The sequence below is a fragment of the Teleopsis dalmanni genome, chromosome 1 (genome assembly GCF_002237135.1).
Source record: "Teleopsis dalmanni isolate 2A chromosome 1, ASM223713v2, whole genome shotgun sequence".
Taxonomy (NCBI): domain Eukaryota; kingdom Metazoa; phylum Arthropoda; class Insecta; order Diptera; family Diopsidae; genus Teleopsis; species Teleopsis dalmanni.
In genome coordinates, this window is record NC_051846.1 from 157635579 (window position 1) to 157657714 (window position 22136).

General features: G+C 27.1%; 1 protein-coding gene across 1 annotated transcript in view; it reads right to left on the minus strand.

The window, feature by feature from the left end:
- The window catches only part of LOC119669579, a 57342-nt gene extending 35518 nt beyond the window's left edge, over positions 1-21824 (minus strand). The window contains exons 1-2 of the mRNA XM_038079526.1: positions 21801-21824; positions 2819-2875 (exon numbers count right to left, since the gene is read on the minus strand). The gene's annotated coding sequence lies outside the window, so the exon portion shown is untranslated. The remainder of the gene's footprint in view (positions 1-2818; positions 2876-21800) is intronic.
- Between the last annotated feature and the right edge of the window lie 312 nt (positions 21825-22136).

The following is a 22136-nucleotide window of genomic DNA, read 5'->3' on the forward strand; positions in this document are numbered from 1 at the left end:
TATGATTCCAAAACGTATAAATTTAGAAAATGATTTAATAAAAAAAAAACTAAAAAACAAAGACAGCAATTAAAAATTAAGTATAAAAGCATTAGCTGCTTTTTGTCACTAGATGGTATTGCTACTCTTATATATCGGGCCACACTAATCCGAATATGTCAAATGAACAAGTGTACACTAATGACATTGTGAGTGAATTCCTGACTCAGGAGTGATTTGCTCGCAAGGTGTCAATAGATAGCAGAGGCACTAAACATCACCCATATGAAAGTTTAGAATCATTTGAAAAGAGAAGGTTACTTTAATACATTCGATGCTTTGATAACAGATGTGTTAATGCAAAGAAATTTAATTGACCGAATTACCATTAGTAAAATTTTTAAAACATTTTTGAAGTGAACTACTACGTGTGATGAAAAATGGATTTAATACGATGTTTGCTTGAGTTTCGATTGTCTATTACGAGCTGTTTCGGTCTAACTAATTTGGTCCTCTACTCCTCACACCTAAACCGTTTGAAAGAAACAACAAAGGAAAAGCGAACAGAATTAGCCAACAAAAATAATGGCCGGATCTATGCCGCAAAGTCACTCGTGGAGTTTGACGATCAAGTGCCGTTCGCCACACATATAAGAGAATACTACAACAACAACAACAGAGAGGATTTAAATTTCAACACGGTTGATAAGTTTGGATGCATTCACCGTTTAGCCTGGATCCTGCATCATCTAACTACAAGTTGTTTGGGTCTCTGAAAAATCTTCTAAATGATTACAAATAGGCTGATCAAAGATTCGCTGAAAATCACTTAGCCAATTTTTTTGACTAGTCTAGTATGCGCTTTTGAGATTCCAGTGTTGAGATTTTTTGAACAGTGAACTATAGTTACTGCTGACAATCGAGTGAATAGAGTGGATTACATTACTACAGTTTATATATTTATTTCAATTTTATAGAGTATTTTTTCTTTTTGAATTTGTTGTCTACTTTTAGGTTTGATTTATATGAAACATTTCCTGTATTAAATGATACTTTTCTGTATTGTAAATGAAAAGTAATAATAATTAAAAGTAACTATATTTAAAATTTGAAACAATCTGCAAAATGTTGGGATGATATATTAGCCATAATTTTAACATAACACGAAATATTTTATTTTATTTTATTATATCTTATTTAGGCAATAACAAGTTGGTCGTTTTAAAAGTTCAATTAAACAACAGAGAAACTCCTAACCACGGTGTTTGCTCACAATAGTTACACACAACTACAACTACAACTACAATACAACAGAATCACCTCTAACAGCTATTATAGCAACCACTGTAATAATAACAATAACAACAACTATGCTATAGTCACAAACAACAGCATCAACAGCAGCAACAACAACTTCAGTTCGCAATACAAAAATAAACACATTTTCAAAATTTATTACAACAGGACTGGGTCAGTTCAATGACATAGCCCCGTTTCCCATTACTCCATAAGCTCAAAACTAAAATTGATACAAAATAAAGGAGAAAAGTTTTATCAGTTTTGCTAACAATACGCGCGTATAGTAACGCAGCAGCGCTGCTTACAGTGTAGGTGAGTTTGTACAACAAAATTGTTTATGTTGTATTGTTTTTGCTGGTCTATTGTTGTTGTTGTTGTTTTTTCGACAGTCAAAGTGTTGAAAATACCATTATTAAATATTTAGGAAGTTGGTCAAAAAAGTTGGGATTTGTTTTCTTCTTCTTCTTATTCTTCTTGTCCTTTCATAAATATTGTTTTTGTTTTAATTTTGTAACAGCTAAGGGCATTGAAAATGTGGTAATATTCTACTTTGATTTTTTTTTGTTGTAGCTGTTGTTTTTGTTATTGGTGAAAAAGTTTGGCTATATTTGAACATTATTCAATGTTCACAGCGAAAGTTTGACATAAGATCGCAGATAAAAGAATGTTGAGTAGAAGAGTGGCGTATCTGTTGTTAACAGAAAACAAAAGAAGGAAGATAAATGTTAAAATGTAATTATAAAGTGTTAAAATATTAAAAAGTAATCATTTTAACAATAGAAGAAATAATAAAAAAAATTAAAAAATAATAAAAAAAATTAAAAAATAAAATTAATAATAAATAAAATAAAATCATTATATTACGTACTCGAAACAGCGTTATATGGTTAGTCAAATTTAAATAAATAAATTAAAAATATTTTGTTGTTGTTTCTTCACTAGTGTTCGAATCCTTCTAATTTATAAATAGTTTCTTTTTGTCATAAGACGCATCATATTCGGTAGTAAAATTAAAACCACTACATTTTTAGTAATTAATTTAATAAAAGGAATCTTTTTAATAAATATATAAAATTTTAAAATTAGTAAATTTTTTATCAATTTAAGAATTTTGTCATAAATAAGTCAAATGCAAGCAAATATTTTTATTTGTTAGCATATGTTTCAGTGCATTTTTTGTTGACTAAGTATTCTGTAAGTTCTTATTGTTGACTGTCAGTTTGACATTTCAAAAGTTATGTGCGTCCCACTCCATTTCAAAATGCATTCAATGCATTCTGTGCAGCAAAACTCGAGAATCATCGCAGCTACCAAAGCTAAAAAGCAAGGGACGGCAAAAATTCTTTTCATAAAATTCATAATTCATACCAAAAATGAAGCAAAATTTATTATATATTATTTTTTTGTTTTTTGCTTGACTTAAAATAATAAAGTAAGGGGATATTTGTTGAGATATTTATAGTCGACGTATTTCATTGGATTATGTTTTATCGTGAATCAGATGAAAAAAAAAATTGTTTAGTATTTACGCTAAATTTACCTTTTATAAAGAAAGCATTTTTAACAAGTTGTCAGTCGTCAAAGTCAGCCAGAAATTCTGAAAAAAAAATAAAATAAAATAAAATAATTTTCAAAAAATAAACAATTCATTAGGGAGAAGGGTTAAATAACAATTTTATTTATCCTTTATGTTATTTATTCCTTCACATGACATTAATAATAATATCTTAGCATAGTTGACTTACAAATTAAAATGTATTTTTAAAGGGTTTAAAGTAAATTGTAATTAATTAGAAGCATTTTGATTAATTAAAAATAATGATTTGGGGATTCGTTCTATAATAAAGCGCATTTGTAACATTTAAATACTTTTGATTGACAATTAAAAATTTTATTAGCTTTTAAAACACATCATTAAGGACTGTAAAATAAAAATTGAATAAAAATACGAATTAAATTTAATTAAAAATTATTTGAAATAAAATTTCTCAATCAGTATAGGCAGGTAGGTGAAGTGAAAGGAAGATCGAATTCCTCTCAATTCATAAATGCAATTACCTAAACAATACCAATGTAATAAATAGCACTTAGTGAATTAAAGAATGGGGCAAACAAAAACTTATGCTTAGTTCTAGATAAGCATGGACTTAGCAGTTTCCTTCCGACTTAGTAGACTCCTTCTGACTAAGCATTCTCCTTCAGACAGCTGTCTCTTTCCTACGTAGCAGTATTCTTCCAGCTTAGCAGTGTCTTTTCTACTTAGCGGTCTAATTCCGACTTCGCAGTTTTCTTCTGACTTAGTAGTCTCTTTTTGGCTCAGATTAAAGCCGAGAAGATGTGATTTCATTTGATTTCAAGCAGACATTCTACCTCCTCGGACAAGCCCGTTTTGTTAAGATGATAATGCTGGCTACAATGACCACATGGACCTCTTACTCTATTTGAACAAAGTACATAGCACAGTTTTTAATCTTACTCATGTTAATTAGTTTTATTAAGCTTTCATAAATTACAAGATTTGTTAAGCCTTGGTGCATATTTGTGCTTTTTTAAGAAAATAACTGTATTTCATAGACATATAGCTACGAATACGTATGCAAAGTTTATTTTAGTATTTTTAAAAATTGCAATTATTTAATAAACTAAAATTAATAACATATTAAACTCATTAAAACCGAAATTAGTTTTATATTAATTACTCCAAAGCGCTTTCAAATAAAGTACTAAAAATTAAAAAATATTTTTCAATTTTTAAATTTGAAAATTTAATATCAAAATAATTAAATCTTAATTATTTTATTAAAATCTTATTAAAAAAATTTAAAGCATGATTGATTTTTTATTACCCAAATATCGTGCCAGGGATATGCTTGGGCAATCTTAGCCTCGATAATTTCAACAAGTTCAAGTTAAGCCAGATTGGTTGGTGCAGTATTGACAAGTCCAAACTGCTTGCAGATATATTATTACTTGACTTAGAATATACAGAAAAGTTTTAATATATTTACAAAAAAAAAAAGAAAAAATAAATATTGTGTATAATAATAATTTTATAATATTATTTCCATAAATGCAGTCAAACTGGTAGTTTGTGTTTGCGCTTGCAACTCCAATTGCAAGTTGAAGTTGCCAATTTCGCACTCGTAGTTGCAATTTACTTAGCGCTAAACATGTTAGGCTCGTTTTCAGATAGATACCAGATACATGGGTGAATGCAACTTTACATACACGCATTTAAATAAATCATCCACGTCAACTTCAAATTAACTTCAAATACCACAAAGTTGGGTCTAATCACTGATATTAAAAATGTGCAGTTACTTTGATAGGCGCTCGTAATATTGAAGTCAACATGTCTTTATGGTTATTTCAAAAAGCATCATTAAAATAATGAAACTTTAATAAAAATTGATAGCATATAATAAACTCGCATCTCAGTATCGGTCCATAATGCGTAATAAACAAATAAAGATGCTGCGCTGCACCGCATCAATTAATACGGTTCGATGAATTATGGATACTTCTTTTATGGCATGAGGTCAACAACATTTGTTCTTCACTATTTTATATCTTCAGTTTATATTTAATTATTAAATCATTAACAAATATAAATGTAGATACATTAGCATTAATTTATATAAAACAATAAACTCATTTGAAAATAATTTTTTGCAATCTTCGGTTCCAGCCTTTAATCCTTGTATCGTATTTAATCATATATGTATCTTCAATGTATCTTAACAATTTTTCTGTTTTAAAAATAAATTTCTAATTATAGCCGCAAATAATTTTTCAAGTTCAAAACTCTTTCATTGACTTTTGGTTTGTTTGCTTGCTCATTTGTTTACATCTTGCAGACAAAGTCAAGTTTAGGTCTTCAAGTCAAGGTTTCCCCAGGTTCAATTACCTCTTCGACTGCGTAGCGCTTGAATGAATATTCATTTTTTTTTTAATGAAAGAATCGCTTTGTGCTGGGAATTGCCAATAATGCAAAGTATCTCAACAAAACGACTACGGCTGCAAATTGCCGGAAATGTGCATGGGGTTCGGCAATTCGCTTCAAAGTTATTTGCTTATTTACGAGAACGCAAATCTTATGTTAACTTGTAAATTTCAAATAATTTGAAGTATTTTAAAATTTCATTAACAAAGTGGCTGTAACGAATTGAGCTTTAAGTGTTATTATGAATAGCTTAATACCACATACGACCATAAAATTGCAGATAATTCAATGTTACCACTTAAAAATATGCACTTTACAAAAGATATTCAGTGGGATTTTAATAATATTAATGTATAGATTATTTATCAGAAAATGTGTATGTCTAAATAATCATTTATATGAATTGATATTTAGCATTCATACATAATTAAAATATATCTATTATAATTAGCATTTAACATTAACACCTAGTCAATTATTTTTGATATTTATATATTATTATCATAGTAAAATATCTGATTATAGTTTCTAATAATTTATATACCATTTTTCAAAGTTATAGTTTATATATTTATGCTTATGTTAGTAAAACTATATGTGTAGATATACATATGTATATAACTATATTTGTACAGTTATAGTTAGTTATTTATGTATATACTATATATCTGTATACTATATACAGAGTGGCCCAAATAAATAGTAACCAATTTCAAATTACTTTGACTTTAGAGCTGGGATGGCAACACTGCACCCTTATTTCATCTATTAATAGCTGATTTTACGATTTAGAAGTAGCAATATTGCCTTTTGTAGTGAAATTCAAACATATTAATCTGATAGCGATATATCTAATCGAAAGTAAAGTAAAGTAAAGTAGGTTTTCTTTTTATATATTGTAAGTAAAATGAATTGTTAAAAGGCAAATGTATAAGAAAAAACTAGAACAATGAAAGTCTTATTGCAGATACATATATCAAAAAGCACCACGCAACGAATTCTCCAAAATAAATTCAAAAGCCATAAAAGATCTTTTCTTTATTGGTGTATTTGGAGCAAAGTTTATTTAAAGGCATCAAGTTAATACCATTTTCTACCGCAAAAAAGTATTTGAACGTATTCTCAAATTATAGCTTAAGTAATTAGACATAAACTATTTTAAGGTTGTGTACTCCACCACCAACTTATCAAAATATTATATTATGACGCATGCTAAAAGCTTAATGGTATATCAGAAATGTATATACTCAGACTTAAGAATTGAGACTGTACAAAAGTACATCCAAGACAGAGTGTTAAAATTGTTTGATTCTGTGTGCGCTTACACTAATTTAGAATTACACTCTCCAGAATTAAATACAATTTATGTACTGTCAGGAAGATATGCTGGGCTTTACCTATACTTCTGTTATAATTCATCTAAATAATTTATTACTATAATTTAACGGGGCTCTTGTTACAGTGAATCACCTAAGTGGTGACAGATACTATTGAGTAAAAGTGTTATAAACACTAATTCGCATTTTATCAAACAAAAAAGAAGATTAATTAATTAGTAATTAATTAGTGAAATTAATTATCTAATGAAACTGTTTTTTTTTTCAAAAATTTTTAGTTTAACATTTTATTGAGATTTTATTAATTAAAAAAAAATTGCCATCATAAGAAAAGGCACTAGAAAATTTATCAATGAAACTGATAAATTATCTAACAACGCATTGAGTTTAAAGAAATTTTCAAAATTTAGTTCAGTAGTTTGTTCTGTAAAACATAAACTACTGAACTAGTTCATTCAAATGAACTAAATTGTGCAGCTTTCAAGTTAAAATTTTTTTTCCCTACCTAATTGAAAAACTTAGAAGTAGTGATATACCACCAAAGAAAGAGATTTGTAATAAAGAAAGAGATTAGTAATATGTTTTAGTTAATAGTATATGAAGGACAATGAAACTGATAAGTTCACTAGCAACCCAATAAATTTGAAAACGTTGAAAGAATTTGACCAAAACAAAACAGAGTAATTAAATTTGGTGAAGGAGAAACAAAATTAATAAAATACCAATATAACATAATGTACAAAAAGTTGTATTTTAAGACCGGTAGTTCAGTAGTTTATTTTACAAAAAACAAACTACTGAACTAGTTCATTTAAATGAACTAAATTATACCACGCTAAAATATAGCCTATATTTTTCTCACTACTTTTTAAATATATTATGTTATAAATGGGTATGAATGACAACATTACTAGGTTTGGTGAGTTATATGAGTTTCTGGCCCGAAAAAGCTGATAGATACAATTTTTATGCAGATATCCGTAGTTACACATATTCACTTTTATATTATTTTTCAAGTTTTATGAATTAATTTTCAATTTATTTGAATTAAGCTGTGGTTATTTCATAGTTTTTGATTGTATATGTGTGTGGCTGTGTCTGTGTATATCTATAAACAATTTATTTTTTTGTAATTTTTTGTGAAAATTGATTTAAAAATGATGGAATCACGTAGCATGTGTGGATTTAATTAACACAATTTAAAGTGGGAACTTTGCAATACCTTGGAGCCACACACACTCACACACACATATGTGGAGGCTTAAGTTAATTATTTAAGCTGTCAAAATAACAACAAATATGAAATGAAAAACAAGAACCAAAATAATAACAAAAATAATAACAATAACAAAAACAATTCGTACAACAAACAATGAAAACCAAAAGTTTATTGACTGAATTATGTAAAAAGTATAAAAACGGAACCAAAAGTGGAAAAAAATATTTAAATATATAAAATTACTAATAAATCAAATGGAAATATAATGAAAGTGAATGCAAAACTGTCAACAATAAAGCTTTGCCAATTTAACGCCAAAAACATATCATAAAACAACAACACCCAAAATGTACAATAATAACAACAACAATAATATACCAAATTTAAATTTATGGGAGAAATGCAAATTTGCATAAAAATTTATGACAAAAAAAAAACATGAAAAAACGGAAAATAAAAAAAAATAATGAACCAAAATAAATGAAGGTGGCATGTGTAGGTGGCAAATGCAACATAAAACTGAAGAACAATTTCAATTGAAATATAGCGCAGCAGAGAAGTCAGCAGCAGCACAGCTAGCGCCACCTATAAAAAAACGCCATCTATACCATAGATAACAACAGCAAAAATAGTGAAGAATGACAGCGAACTATGGTATAATAAAAATGGTTAACAGCTCAAGAAACATGAGCACACGTACGTTGTCCGAGTGACTGCATGCAGCATGAAAAATGGCAAAGCTTATGTGTATAATGAAGCAAATGATGATGCCTGATGTCGGATACCAATGCTAACGTTGTTGTTGACGCCGACGTTGGCGTTGGCGTTGGCGTTACTAACGTTGACGACGATGACGAATAATACAACACGTAATTCCCTGTCATTGACTGCATTTCTGATTACGTCGTTTTTGTTGTAAATTGTAAACGCGCACTTTATTATAATAACGTCGTACATGCGTTTTTACAAGCTGTTGTCTCGTTTTATGTTAGTTTATGTGTTTGTGTGTTTGTTCACTTCAGCATTTATATTATGCAATTGTGTGGGGGGTTACTCTCCACTGCTTGCGATATGCAGCAAGCAATGGGGAAAGAGTGTTTTTTTTCCATTTCACTTTTCTTAGACTTTTTGGGAGTAGCATTTTATATCATAGCAGAAACAAAGGTGCTGCCAACGTCAATAAAAATGAACAAATTTCTTATAAAAAAATTTTTAAAAGTGAAGTTAATATTTTAATAAAAAAAATTATTTTGTTTTTATTGATTATTTTTTTATTGCAAGTATTATTATTATTTATGTTTAATATTTCTCATATTTTTTTTGTAAATCATCATCTGCAGTGTTTTAGTTCAATTTATTGAAAAATACGGATATGTTATATTCGTCAAATGATTCCATCCATATTTGACTTTGCACTAATGAATGACTAGCGAAAAATTGATTTTAAGTTGCAGATGTGAAAAGTTACTTAACTGATATTTGTTATATGATACAAATATTTAGGCAATAGAAAGTTGTAAAAGCTGTGATTAATCTTGATTTCACTAAAGTTTACAATTTCCATACTTGAACTAATTGCAATTTTATAAAGATTAGTTTTTGTGTTAAATTTGCAAATTAAAACAATAAACTTATCACCAAATGAAGTAATGGGTTTACCAAATCTGGTAATCAGCCCACATGGTTGTTATATCACATACATTTCGCCGAGTCTCAGGAATCGGTTAGAAGATACATTCAATCTGTGGAATTTGGGATGGCGAATTAAAGTAGAAAGGTATAAAGCAATTGGATAATAACCACAGCTATATGAAATTTAAGATATAGATACATAGAATTATAAACCCTACATCTTTGAAATGACTAAGTGGCAGTATGATTGATTGTTGTATCACATATGTTTTATCATATCTCAGCAATCGGTTAGAAGATATATTCAATCTGTGAAATTTGGAATGCGGAATTAAGACAAGGTACGATGAGAGAGAATAGCTGCAGCGAGATGAAATTTAAGATATACATATATAGAATTATAAACCCTACATCTTTGGAATGACTAAGTGGCAGCATGATTGGTTGTTGTATTACATATGTTTCATCATATCTCAGCAATCGGTTAGAAGATATACTCAATCTGTGAAATTTGGAATGCGGAATTAAGATATGGTACGATGAGAGAGAATAGCTGCAGCGAGATGAAATTTAAGATATACATATATAGAATTATAAACCCTACCTCTTTGAAGTGACTGACTGACAGATTGATTAGACTATAATCGATTTACCTTTAAAGTTAAACAACTAGTAGGAATTATCCAACGAGTGAGGTGAGTACACTGCGATCGAATATATGTTAAAAATTTTAAATCCTACCACTTTGTTGTTAAGGGATGGCGAGTTGAATAGAGTATAATCAGTCTACCGCTAAAGAAGAAACAAAGTTGGGATTAAATATACTGAGATATTAAATATAAATATAAATATATAAATTAAAATATTTAAATTAAAATATTTAAATTTAAATATATTCATATTTAATTATTTATATTTAATTATATATTTAATACACATTTAAATATGTAATGAGTCATGAATCATAATACCGCGAAGTGACGTGATGGCGGTTTGATTGGACTATAATCAGTCTACCATTAAAATTGATAATTCAGTCCAAAGCACATTCAGCTTACCATATCAGGAAAACTAGATATGAAAGTTAAGATTTGGAATGATAAAATAAGATAAAGAAACATATGGAGTAAAAATAAATGCAGGGATATAAAGTTTAAAATGAACTTAGGAGCGATACCATTTCGGTTGTGACGGCGTGGTGGGTTGATAATCAGTCAACTGCTAAAGTGTATAAACCAATAAAAGGCATATTCTGTCTTCAATCATTTCAGGAAAATTAGGTATAAAAGGTGAGATGACTTAGAATTATGAGATAAAGTAAAGCAGAAGATAGATTGAGATTAAATATAACATATATTCAGAGTCATGGATCGTATCACCTTGTTGTGACGGGGTGAAGGATTTGACTATAACTAGTCTACCGCTAAAGTTGGTAATCAAACAGAAGACACATCTAGTCTGTCATGTCAAGTGAAAAAGATTTTTGAATGTGAATACAACGTGAGGATGAAGCTAGGTTGGGGTTAAGTATTCAGCCGCATTCAATTTAACATCTGTTAAATGTTAAATTAACAAATGCTTTGGTTGGTGTCACTTATAAATAAAGAGACAAAAAACTTCGAACTTTCACATTGAAACTTAGTGCAGCGTTGGCTACTTTTGGAAAATTATGATTAGTCATCGTTTCTAATTTGACAGGCACGAGTACTAAGTCTGACACTTGCAGAATCTTCATTACGATTCGAATCTTTCTAGAATTAACATTAATAAAAATTTTGTTGTTGCTATTCACTACTCTTCGAAGCTTTTCTATTAAATACAATAGTTTCTATTAAATAAAAATAGTCATTGCTAGCATAATTGACGTTAAAATAAATTTTCCTGTAAATTATTTGTGTTTAAATAGTATTTTAATAAGAATAAGGCTTATAACAATAAAATAAAAACTATGTAAATATTAGATAAATTTTTTTTGTATTTTTTTCCAAAATCAAGCATCATTTTCTGTCTCTGATATTTGCGTTATACAACCTATAGGCAGAATCTACATTTAGCGGCCTAATTTGTGTTTAATTATTGCGCTGCTTTGTTTTTAAATAATTTACTTTTATTTTTATACTGATAAATAAAATGTTTGCGAAATTGTTTTTTATACTAAAATAGCTTTTTGCGACATTTGTTTTCAGGCTGTCTGTTCTAAAAATGAGAATTCTACTTTACTTTTGAGAGTGACGGGTTGTCGTCGTTTATCTCAAAGAGATGAAAAATTTTGTACCGAAAGACACCGTGTAAAAAGTGTTCAGCAGTCAGAGCCGCTGTTCACTATAAACACTTTTCAGATGAATTTCTGTAATGCATGACCCATTTTCAGCTTCTGTGACGGTTTAGTTTAGTTATTCTCGTTCAAGTGAAGTGATTTATTTGATAATAAATAAAAGTGACAAAAGATAAGTCTGCTTGAAGTCTTCACAATAACTTTTATTTGAATTATTAACATAAAAAGTGACACATTTTGCACTTTCAGTTTCGAAACTGAAAGTTTGTAAATATTTTGATGAATTAAAAAAAGATTTTGATGTTTACATTGTGACATTTAGAAAATATTTTTTTGAAAATTAATAAAATTAATTATGTATTTCTATATTACTTAAGAATAAAATTTATTTTGCAAATAAACTTAACAATTATTAAAAATAAAAATAATAATAAAATAAAATAAAGAGGTTTCTTCAAACAGTAGTGAATTACAACAACAAAAATTTTATTTTTTATATTATTTTAATTAATTGAATTTTTAGTTGACCATACAGCTGTTTCGAGTATTTTCAAATACCCATCATCAGTGGGTGTTCTTGTATTTAATTATTCGTAAATAATTATTTTGAGATAAATAATTATTTTGAGATAAAATAAAATACAATTTTTTTACAACCTTTATATATTACTACAGTAGCAAGGTTTGCTGTAAAAATCCTAAGGTTGAACATCTCGATCAAAGCAACTGGAGCAATCATATGCATTACACCAATATGAAGTACAAGGCTAGTCACCTAAAGCAGTAGTGGAGACTAGACGCAGGTCACAACGATGAAAGTCTTAAAGTAACTAATAGGGATCCTAACTGGAAGTAATACTAATGAAGTCCCGGGGTAGAACAAAGTCTCTAGGAATGAGGTGGAGGGCTTTAATTTGTGCAAGTCTCGGACACACACTCTCCGGGGTGCCGGATCGTAGTCAGTGCATAGGCATTCCCCTCCTCCCCACCGTAAAAAATGTATTTAATCTGTGTTGCATATAACACAAATTATTAATTTGTATTCAACTAAAGTTATTTTTAAATTAAAATAAAATTAGATTAGTGACTTCTTTAAGAGGGGATTTTTGAACATTTTTTCAAACCTTATATGGCAGAATTTAATTGAAAAAATAATGAAATTTATTTGTCTGAGAAATTTCGATGCGGAGAAGTCAAAAATCTTTGACAACAAATTTTACTAAATTCACCTTTTCTGAGCAATTTTTTCCTATATGTCTGTTAATACAAAAAATCTACTAATGACACACAGACCTGCCATCTGGAACTAAGCCGTAAAACTCAACATGTTTAGCTCAATGTATCTGTTTGTCTAGGTGAAGTAGAATGATCCTACTTAATTTTCTTGTAAGATTTCTGACAAAAGAGATTTGCTGGGTCCAGCCAAAACTGCAATTATCCGTGAAAAATATGTCTTATAGCCAATTAAATAAATAATTAATTATTCGTGACATTTTGTAAATAAAGAATTTGTGTAATATTTATTGTATATCTAAAATAATTATGCATTTATATTATTTATTTTATTTAAACTTTGTATGCAATCAACTGTCACCAAATTACTTGTTCATTTAAAGATGCATTCGTGTGTAAAACACCATGAAAATCATGGCCAATTTAAAAATTAAATGAAATTAAGCATATTATTTTCCAACAAAAGTGTATTTAACAAAACAATGTAAAAAAAAGATTGTTTTAAAATCACCGAAACGCATAAAAGCAAAATATCACATGAAAAAAAGTATCTAAATACAAAATACAAAAAAAAAATAATATTGCATTTGTACACGTCGATTTAACTCGGTTTTAGATAATTTAACAAACAATTTTCTTTAATAAAAATTTCGATTTTTGTGTTGTGTTTAGAAACAAAAGTTACTTCCTATACTTACAAAACTACTTAAACATACTTAGTTTTTTTTTGCAAAATTTAAATATTTTTTATTTTACATATCCATTCTCTATAATATGGGAGCTGAACACTGGTTCAGTAAACCCGCACACGTATTACTTAATATCTATTAAGTACAATTCAGCAATAGTAATAAATTAACTAATAGTTAAGACTTTATTACTCATATCCAATAAAGGATGTTAAAAAAAAAAAAATTCTCTTATACAAATTTGCAAAATTAATTAATTTTTTTTTTATAATTATTTCGATTAATCATACACAAAATTTTCAATTAAAGTTTATTATATTGGAAAGTGTTCCTTTAAGTCTGTGTAATATAAAATACAAATGTCTATAAAATTTATCAAAATAAAAGGTAAGTGAAAGGATCAACAACTATTAATAGAGAAAAAATAAATTTATTTGGTAAAACTACTAGCCAATCATTAATTACAATATCTCAGTAATTTTGGCTATCTCAGTAAAAAGTCAAAATTTCGCAGGAATTTTAATAAAAAATATATTTATTTGTGTTTAAAAAATATGATTCCCAGTACTTCAACATTCTAATTTAAGTGAAAGCTATTACATATATTAAAGCATATATAAACATTTAATATTCATTGGAGTTTTGGTCAAATGCAGAGTATCTTCATCTAATAAACACAGAGTTAATCAAGCGATTTATGAATCCTATAAAAATTTGATAATTATTTTTTTATATTTTTGTTATATACTGTAAAAATATTAGTAATAAAACCACAACTGTTAACATATGAGGGTAAAGAAAAGGAAATAATTTTAATACTACACTGTCACTTACTCTTGCTTTAAAAATTGGAAAAATCAACTAGAAATCGTAATAGGAAGATATTTATTACTCAAGTAACAATTTAAGTTAAAGTTTGACTTGAAAGTCACACCGAACTTGTGAAATATGGATTTATTATTAAGAAAGTATCGTATTTATGATATTCATTAAGTCAATCTTCAAAAACCATTTCGGTAGAAAATCTGTCAGAAAATGAGAGCTGAGAAGCTGAACTGGGACATAACAATATAAAAAGTAATTATATTTTTATTACTATTGACTGTAGGCAATATATATTTTATATGAGTTAAGTTGATAAAGACTCGTTAAAGAGTCATGCAGACCATTTCAGTATAGGGAAAACAAAATAAAGTTGAGCAGGCATCCCTGTTTTGCACCTTGTGTGACTTTAAAGAAGAAGATATTAGATCACCGTCCTTTATATAATTGGGTTAGTGTGGTCAAAAGCTTGTGAGACAAACCTGAAGTAGCTAGTTTGAAAAACAAGAAATTCTTAAGTATAGTTAATAATTGTTTTAAGTTTATTTTGCACTTTAATATTAGTAAATAAAATTATATATGAAATTAAGACTAAATTACTTTCTTCTTAAAAATATCTTATTTGCCTTTTTTAAATTCACAGAGGCTACTGAAAACAATATAACGACGAAAAATAGCTTATAATATTCAAAATTAAAAGCAAGTAAAATACAAAACTTAGTTAAACAATACACAAGAGAGCATGGTTAAGAGACAAAACGTTTTCTAAAATGAAACTTATATTTTGTTTTTGAAATGTTTAGAAAATAAATTTAATAAATTTAATGAAATGTTTTTAACAAAATTTTCAAAAAACTTTGTAAATAAATGATTTTATTTACTTAAGTCTTAGCTGAGAGAATTGCATATTTGAAGATATTTTTTTCTTAATATATATATAACATTTTAAATAAATTTTAAAATAATAACACCATAAAAAATAAATAACATCAACTATTTTTTGTATTTATAATAATTAGACAATATAATCAAATATGTTTATCTATCTAACTGTTTAGCTATCTTTATTCATTTATTCATCCTGTAATGTTAGGAACCTGACCAAGTCAGTTTGGTTTTCATTTACCTAATGGGGAAGTCGTTACCTTTTTCGGCGTTGGCTGTATACTGAAATCTACGTATGTACCAATGCTATTCCTGTGGTACCACAATGGGCCATCATTTGAGCTGAAGTGGGCCTTTTAGAAACAAGGCCACCACTCCAACCACTCAATTTAAATAAAATAAATACAATAATTATCTTCTTCATATCGATGAAAATTTTAATCACAATCACTGAAAACTTTTTTAATATATAAATATTAAAGTACTATTTAAATTATAAAAAAAAAAATTGTATCTTGTCCTTTAGTATTAATTTTGTCAAGCTGCGATAATAAATTTTCTTTAATTCGCTCTGAAACATTAACTGCAGAGCTCAGCATTGTTAACTTTTGGTATTGTAGCCATAATTACCACAAATGTTCTCATTATAAGGTTTACCAGTTTTTATTGACGGCTTGTAAATTAAAGCCAAACTTTTTGTAAAATAATTTTTCGTAATTAACTTTGCAACTGAAAATGAATGCATTGACCAGAGTAGATCCCTAACGAACGGCAAAATACATTAATTTATCGCAGCCATCGTTGGTAATTAAAATCAGGAAAACATGAGTTCTTTAATTATTAAATTAAAACATTAATTTAATATTTATTTAAATATCCTTAAATTTATACTCGTACGTACGAATTATGTATAGATGTTTAAAATTTTACATTTATTGACTTTTTATATTAAATAATATTTTTCTGTTATGCTATTTTAAAAAGCCAGCCGGAATATTTTATAATAAGTATTGAAATTTAACAATTGAAAATAAAATTATAATTAATTAATTAATTCAATTATTCTACACCTAGTTTATGATTTCGTTCTAATATAAACACAGCAAGTAAAATTGTTAATAAAAACTTTCATAGTAATAGTAACAAAACTCCAGAAAAATATGCGAACAAAAAAGTAAAGTACGGCTTTGGATCAGTTGGTTAAGGTGTGCTGATACTGAGCTTCACATTTGGCAGGACCCAAGTTCGATTCCTGGTACTTGCAGTCTCAAAAAATAATTATTTACGAATAATTAAATACAAGAATTATTTCCAAGACCACTGATGATGGGTATTTGGCAATACTCGAAACAGCTGTATGGTCAGCCAAAAATTCAATTAATTAAAATAATATAAAAAATAAATTTTTGTTGTTGTATTTCACTACTGTTCGAAAAAACCTCTTTATAATAAGTATTTATGATATAATGTCCTATATTGACAATTATATGCATTATTACCCAGCAACCACTCCTGTTGATAGACAGAAAAGTGATTTATGGAGAGCGTAGCTATCTTAAAAACGTGTACCCATCTCTAGAAAAAGTGTGTCATGGATGCTGAAACAAGTTGGGAACTTTTGCAAGTAAGATTCCTAGCAAAAATCAGATAGCAAGGATCAGCCTCATTAGAGATGTAAACAGTCCAAAACAAACCCAAAATTTATGTGAGAAAAAATATTTTCATTATCGATATGGTATCGAAACTACAAAAATACTATTGAAAATTAGAGAGGAATTTCTGAAAGTTTGTTATATGCCTTACTTATACTCAGCAGCTTCACTGTGCATAATCAGCAATCTAAACGAAAAGGTAATGTGATACATTTGGGACAATGTCCTATGTTCAATGTACAGAAAAGTATATATTAAAATTATCCAAACGCTAAAGAGGTAAAAGAAATATTGCACGAAAAGAATTAAGTAGTACTATCAAAATATATTAAAGGCATCATTTTGTATAGACTAAATGGAGCAGGTGGTTCTTAACTCATAGTAAATAAGTAAAGTGAAAGCGCAAAAAAAAGTGCATCAGTTATATACACACATATAACAGCTTTAGCTCTTCAAATCCTTTAACTTTTTATCCTAATTCATAACAACCTATGGCAGAAGAACAATTAGAATCAAGGAAACTATTAAGGATTAAGGATAGCAACAAATTATAACTACACCTTTAGAATAAAATATATTAAAAATATAGACGCATATTAAAATTACTATTATAATATTTATAGGGAAACCTAATGAAATAAATTAAACTTGCAAATAAAACAGTATGTCTGTATTTTGTTTTATTTTTTTTTTAATGAAACCTTGTTAAAGTCAATAACAGTAATTGAATACTATATTTTATGAAATTTAAAACAATCTACAAGCTATGAAAATTAATCAACTTTTTCAGACATAAATAAAATTACATGCCCTTTTGTAATTTCACAATACAGAGTCGACTCGGAACAATTGTCATATATTTTTATAAATTTTGCGAAATATTTAATGAAAACAATTCAGCACAAAATAACACAAATTGTGTTATTTGCAGAGTAAATAATTTTGTAACCGAATACACAATACAGTGTAAAACAATTTCATTTTATTGCATTTTCACCGGAACACTCTTGTTTCGCACTAAATTTATTTTCCACTACTCGAGTTACTTCAGCTTCTGAATTGTTTCAAAGTAACAAACAAAAATTACATTTATTCAACATAAAAATAATTACAAACAACACTCAACAGACAACAGACAACAAACAACACTGACCGTGTTAATTCATATTAAATTTCATGACTAACAGGTGCTCATACATTTATTTATATATAACAGATTGTTTACAATATAAGCAAAAAAACATAAAAAATAATAATAATTCTATGAATGAAATAAAGTACAATGAAAATTAACTGTTAAATAATGAAATAATATTTATTAAATTAAGATATTAATATTCCTTTTATTTATTAAAACATATTGTATATATGGTAAATAAGTTGCATTGGATGATTTATAATTTCCTTAAAAAATAAAATAAAATAATAATTATGGATATTAAATAAATTGAGATGCTCCCAAAAAAATCTTAAACAGAAATCTTAATTTTATAATTAGACACACCAACCTAGACGAAAAGATCAGAACATCTAGCTATACGACAATAGTAACCCTTAATGAATGATAAACTAACTTTAAGGTAGTATTTGATATTATTATTAATACTTTATCTTATATTTTTCTACACACCGCGACTCAAATAGAGTTTTGCGTAAACCTCAATTGTCTTAACCAACTCTTAATCGATTTAGATAATGAGACCACAATATTTAAAACGCAATATGGAGAACTCAAGTTACCTTACTTTCTTATTTGGTCATATCAACTCGTTATCTGGTTACAGTCTGACTGTGCACACTTATCTAGGCGCATCTGGTACGTGGGCGCCTTTCTGATTTTAAAAACATAACCGGAGATGTGCTCTTTCTTTAATTATTTTTCTATCACCTCATTGCCGCCTCTTTCAATAAAGTATCTTCATCCCTTCTTATCACATGACCAAGGAAACGAAATTGCTGGATGTTAATTCGTTAAATGATGATAATGTCGTGATAAGTTCGTAGAGTTTATGGTAAATTCGAATACGGTTGTCGCAAAGGATCTTACAAAGTACACACGGAAACACAAACAGGTATTCATATCTGCAATCCCATACCATAGTACATGTCTTTTTGCACCTAACAGAAGTACAGGTACGATGAATGATATATGAAGCGTATGTTTTCATCATGTCAGTCAAGAAAGACCAATACATTCAGATTGACTATAGAAACCATAGTATATTATCAATGGTACTGCTTTGTCTAATCTGCTGGCTGACATTGTTATCGTTAATTATGTTAGTTACTAATAAAAATGAACTCTTCTCTTTGATATTTAATCCATAATATATTTAAGTATTTATAAAATATATAAGAATATATAGAGTACAATTATAAAGAAAACAAGAGTTAAGCAAGAGAAAAGAATAAGTCTGGTATAAAAGTTATTTATTGACTCCAACTTTAAAAACTTGAAAGTAGCTATACCATTAAATGAACTCTATTTAAGAATTTTAAAATGCCGATAAAAAAAAATTAATTCATTATATATGGCTGCAAAATTAGTTTGCCCTTTATGGATTGAACTCAATATTTTGAAAGAATACCAATACAATTCAATACTAAGGGCCTCAAAATTTGGGAAGCTGGTAAAAGTGCTCAAAAAATTTTTTTTTTTAATTTTAATTTTGTATAGAACAAAATAGATTACTTTGTCATTGTGATATATAAGTAATATTTTAGCTATTAAAAAAATAATAAAATAATTATAATAATAAAATAATAATAATAGAATAATAATAATAAAATAATAATAATAAAATAATAATAATAAAATAATAATAATAAAATAATAATAATAAAATAATAAATAATAATATAAAATAATAAAATATAAATAATAATAATAAAATAATAATAATAATAAAATAATATGAGGTTTTTTCGAAGAGTAGTGACTGACCATACAGCTGTTTCGAGTATTGCCAAGTTCCCATCATCATGGTCTTGGAAATATTCTTGTATGATTATTCGTAAATAATTATTTTTGAGACTGCAAGTAACAAGAAATCGAACTAAAACCTAAGTTAATATAAGAAGTAAATAATATAAATAAAATAATAAAATAATAATAATAAAATAATAATAATAAAATAATAATAATAAAATAATAATAATAAAATAATAATAATAAAATAATACTAATAAAATAAAACTAATAAAATAATAATAATAAAATAATAGTAATAAAATAATAATAAAAAAATATGAATAATAAAATCATACTAATAAAATGGTAATAATCTTATAATAATATTATAATAATATTATAATAATAATATAATAATAATGTAGTAATAATAAATTGAATGAGATCGAACTACAAAGCTAACAACCTACATTTATGCAAATTATATTTTTTTTCAAAGGATCGAAATGTTAGCAACAAATTTCAAACAAAAAGATTTTTTTATATCTTTAATCTTCTTTTAAATATTATAAGATAATTTTTTTATTTATAGATTCAATAAACTACCAAGAATGTAAACAAATTCCAAAAATATTTCTTTCATCAATTTTAGGCTGATGACGTTGTTTCGTATTTAACAATAAAAAAAAAGAAGAAAAAACATATTCGCATATAAAATTATGTAAAATTTGTTTAAATTTAATTAAAAACTCAACACTTCAATCAGTGATAATAAAAAAAAATTAATAAAAAAAATATTTGTTGACTCAACACCATCGTTTAATAGATTTTTATTGAATCTTTTTTAATGCCTTCATTTTATTAGAAATACAAATGAGGTAATGTATGCTTTTTGCCATACAAGAGGCAATGATTATGTGGCTTTTTATTTTGGAATGACTACACTGACCATTGGCCATGACTATGTTAAGATAAAATTTTAAAAATTAATAATTATTAAAAAAAAAGAAAATAAAATAAAAATAAAAATAAAAATGGAAAATATTATACTCGTACTATACTTAAAAAGTGGAAAAACAAACAGCAAATAAACACTTCGAACAATTGTTTTATTATTAAAAAAATATTTAGCAAGTGATTAGCAGCAAATCATTTTAAGTCTGTAAAGACAGATACGTGATTGCTTAGATACTTAATGGGAATGGAGTGTGTACGGCGAGTGGCTGGGAGGCAGCATATGCCAGATGCACATGTCAAAATCTATGACAGTGCAAAAGTCCTTCAGTGCTGTGGTTCGACTGTTTTAAACTTGCAATTTAATATATGCGTCAACTATTTTTAGTAGCTTAGCTTAGTTTAGCTCAGATAAAATATTTACTAAATTGTTTTTATGCTAATAAGCATAGATACTTGTGTGCTGGGTGTTATTTTTAATTAATGTATGGCATGTGCTAAACTTGTTTATGCAATTATTGGCAATTACGAATGTATGTAATGTTAACACTTGTGCATCTGTAATTCACATTTGCAAATGCAAATTTCTAATTACCAACATCCGTGATGTATGTTTTGGGTAAATATTAGTTATTTTCATAAATTATTTCACTAATGTAGGTTAAGTTTAAAGGATTTTATTACAAGTTTAATGATAAAAATACTCTTTGTCATATATAAAAACATCTGAACACTATTAGACACTATTAGATGCTATTATGTGTGATAGCCAAAAGCACTTATTCATAATAAATAATTAGTTTCAGTGGGAAATTGGTACACTGCTTCATTGATAGTGATAAATTTAAGTTATTGATGCTAAAAATATATCATAATAATATTTATAAATATTTTCATAAGCACAGTATAAATATTTTGAAAATTTTATTTTTAATTGGTTTAATAACTTTAATGTTAATAGTATTTTTACCTTCGTCTCGGCTTGTTAAAAATCTGTAAATAAAAAAAAAGAAAATAAATTAATAAACAATTTTCGACATTGACAAAGGTTTTAATAATGCTGCATTCCTAATATAAAATTTATATTTAAATACAATGGGGGAAAAAATGAAAATATTTTTAAGTAAAACAAATTTTCTCTTACAGTTTTAAGTGAACTCACTTCAACAAAAAAAAAAAGAAAAAACCAAATCTAAAAATATTAAGAAACCAAAAATAACCAAACCTAAATTTTATTTTATTGCTATGTTTTTTTAATAGTTGGCAGCAAAAATTAATTATATATCTAAAGTAGAGTAGACAGACT